Consider the following 4,057-nt stretch of genomic DNA (forward strand, 5'->3'; position numbering starts at 1 on the left):
CTCACCTACCCATGGAATTGATGCCCTCCTTTTTAAAGTTTAGGAAGATATTTGTAACTAAAATTTAGAGCATCCAAAAGCTTTAGAAAGTGCATGAAAGCCCTCCTCAACATGATTCAAGAGCCTAGTGAGTCACTACAAAGCTTCATTATAAGGTTTCAAAGGGAGTAACTTGTAGTGAAAGACCTAGAGCTAACTATCTTCCAAATTGCTCTGACACAAGAATTATGAGAGGGTCCATTCCATTATGTAGTAAGAATATATTAGCCAAAGGCATTGGCTGAGTGGTTCAAACTCACCAACAATCATGTAAACACTAAGGAACATAACCAAGTGGTTAAGTCTTCATTGTCACTTGCTCTAAACAATTCACAATTAAGAGAGATTTGAAAGTTTGAGAAGGTTGTTAAACCTCACAGAACTAGCCCGAGTAGAACCAAGAGGAGGGAGAGAATTTATAATTTTAAAAAACCCCTACACATGAATACTTTTATTTTTTTTTAGCCACAAAATAACTTAATTTAGATAGATTACTCAAAATAACATATGAAAGTAATTTATATAAAAAATTATATGATAATTTTTTTTAATTTTTAACACCTGCAAATATTCTTATAGCAAATAAGTTTAAATTTAGTGTAGTTGATTTATAAGATTGAAAACAACAAACTTGACTTGCAAAAAAGAAAATTGCAGGAAAATAAAATTACAAAAATAAAAAAAGCACACCAAAAATTTTATAGTGGTTTGGTCAATCTTGACCTACATACACTACTCGGAGTCCTCCCTCTAGGTATTATACTAACACTAAGTGACTCTCCTTTTGCTCCCATAGCAAGAAAGAGAAGCCCTTACAGACTCACTTTCACCAAACCTGATGTGGCGGAGTGCCGGAAGCTATATCACCTTCCTAGTGACGGTAGAGGACCTTGAATCATTTTTCTCCCTATTGGATAAGGTAGAGAACCCAAAGTTTTTTCTCCCTCCTAGGGAAGGCAACATACCTCCAATCTTTTTCTCCCTTCTAGAGAAGGCAGAGTACCACCAATATTTTTCTCCCTCCTAGAGAATGCAGAGTACCTCAAGGACTTGACTTCGAAGCCTCTCTCCTAAGAGAACATTCAAGGCCACAGGAGGAGCAAGAGTGTAGTTAGCCCAGAGCAACCATGTGATCCCCTCACACTCCTTCTTCCTCTTGTTCAACCTCACCTTCTCCTTCCACTTAAATCTGGATTTTCTCTCAAAAGAACCTCTTTGAGAGTTCCTTCAGCAGTCACACAATCCTCTATATTTTCCAAGAGATTCTTCAAATATTGCTTAAATATTTGGTTTCAAGAAATCCTAAAAATTTAAGTTGATCATCTCTATTCCTACAATACGATTGGAATTTGTATAGTATGATCAGTTCAAAAAATTAGACCCATCTAGTACGATGTAAATAGTCGTTTAAACGAAATGTTCAACTTTTTTAACACATCATACATTGCGATCCTAAGATAATCAAGTACGATCTATTTACTTTCTCTCTATTCATACAGGATAATTCATGGGATGATTAGAAATCTTTTTTGTTAATCATCCCATATTGCTCTCATTGTGTTGTATGGTTAGTTCATTTTTAGTGATTCACATTGCACAGTATGAGTAGTTCAAAAATTATGATTTTATTTGGTACAATCTTTAAATTTTTGTCTCTATCAATCATATGGTACGATCAACACTGTACAGTATAATCGGCTATCATTAATTAAACCATGAATAATTGACTTATTACGAGGGTAATTTAAGTAAGATTTCAAAATTTTATACAGTACGATTAGTTCAAAATTCAAATATCATATTTTAAATATTTTACTTAATTTATTATTCAGTAGGGCTTTTTTATAGAAGGAATTGTCTAGTACAATCTTAATCATATAGTATAATTAGTTCATATAAATTAATTTTATTAATTAGTCGTGAAATCCATTCTCCATATATCTGATCGTATAGTACGATTTTAAGTTGTATAGTATGATTAGTATACAAAATTTTAACTTTATGTTTTTCTCACTCCACTATGTGTGCACGGTTATCCAATTGTATATATTCTTATGTAGTCACACTCAAGAAATAGAAAATAAAAAATTAAAAGTATAGACTCTTTTATTTGGCATCCTATTCTACCCAATCTTGAGTTTGTAGTAACCTTGAGTAGTGTATATTTTACCTATAATGTTGGTGCTCATTGAAAATAACAATAATTCAATCAATTATCTTTGTCATCATCAAAACTACAGACTAGATATTTTGAATTGTAACAATCTCTCACTTTTTAATGATGACAAATAATTTTGGTTGAAAGATAAAATAAAATTATTTTCTCCCAAGCTACCCATCACTAAGTGATAGATTTAAAAATAGGGGTTCAAAAAAAAATATTTTTTTTTATTTTTTTAAATATAGAAAAAATAGCATAATTAAAGAAAGAAAATAAAATAGTAGAAATAAAAAAAAAAATAGAAAGGATTCTATTAAAAAAATAAACAACCACACATATAAGCAAACATAATTTTCTCTCCTTTTTGACATCACCAAAAAGAGGAGGAATATGAAAAAAATAAGCTGAACATTATAAGACATAAAAATAATAAAATACAACAAATAAGCACTTAAAGTAAGACGGATCCTAATCATGTGGTGGTGGTGGTGGTGGTGGTTGATAATATTTATGGATGGAGGTGAATTGATCTTCTATTAAGGAAAACTTTTTTTTTCAAACCATCCCATTTCTTCCTTGTTCTGACATTGTTGTTATTAAATAGTCTAGCAGGGTTTCTAATCACTTGAGCCTTTGAATTATTTTATCATGAGGGTAAGAAGGGTAGGCAGGTGCATGTGGTGGTATTGGTGGTGGTGTATGAAAGTTCGTTAGGGATGTTAGGCCCTATAAAACTGGCCCAAGCTAACCAAGAGGGGGGGGGGTGAATTGGTATTTTAAAATTTCTTTTCACAAAGAATAAAAATCGCATAAACCAAAATCACACCATAAAAATAAATGCGGAATTAAAAGTGCGGAAGCAAGAAACAAGAACGCAGAAATTTATCAGAACAAAAGGGTTTGAGGTTTATTCTTTTAATGCAGACCAAGCTTCCTTTAAAGCAAAGCAGACCATTTGAGACTTAGTAAAATGGATGCAATCGTTCTTTCTCCATTTGTTAAAAAATTTTCATAATGATATTTAATGAGGAAAAATCAGGAAAGCTCTTCAGTAAAGGTCAATATTCTCAACACCCCATTACAAATACAAGCTTTAACATGAAGAGTGAAATTGATATAGTATTAAAGGCAAATTGTCATTGAAAACTCCCAATCGCATTGATCTTGCCAATAATAAACACCTCAACGCTTGCCCACACCCATTGAATCAAATTTTCCATCTCCCCTTGAATGTTACACAATCTCTTTCAGATGGAAGAGTCACCCTTTTTCGGAAAACAGGTGATGGATGCATGGCCCACAAATATTTGCTGTTAAAAACAAGCCCATCACAGCTCTGTATTAAGGCTCTAAATGTTAAACCGAAAGCTTTAAGAAGAGAAAAGCTTTTAAGTTACTCTATATCCACCCAAGAGTTTAATATGGTCAGCTACAGCTACATTGGATTCTTTCATGCTGGAGAAGGAACACACCTTTTTCTCTGCAAAGAACATTAAACAGAAGAGAAAAAATTGATGTCTACGGTGATATTAGGCTTCAATTTAGTTAGACATAAAAGTGACGAAGGGAAATGGCTGAAATGGTTATATCAGTGAAGGTGGGACGAGGTGTTGTCTGCAGAATGCAATGCCAGCTAAAAATCATAGAAAATGAGGAGATCAAGCTAGGAAAAAATCTATAAAAAATAATTTGTTACTATTTTCCTTTTTTGTAATGAAAGTATTATTAAAATTATAATCAAATAATGAAATTTAAAAAAAAAAAAATTTTGTTATATTAAATTATTTCAAACTATGTATTGATTCTTCAATATGAAACCAAATGACAATTTCAAATTAATTTAATGATACATCCTGT

Source organism: Dendrobium catenatum, unplaced genomic scaffold, assembly GCF_001605985.2.
Source record: "Dendrobium catenatum unplaced genomic scaffold, ASM160598v2 fragScaff_scaffold_622, whole genome shotgun sequence".
In the NCBI taxonomy this organism is placed as follows: domain Eukaryota; kingdom Viridiplantae; phylum Streptophyta; class Magnoliopsida; order Asparagales; family Orchidaceae; genus Dendrobium; species Dendrobium catenatum.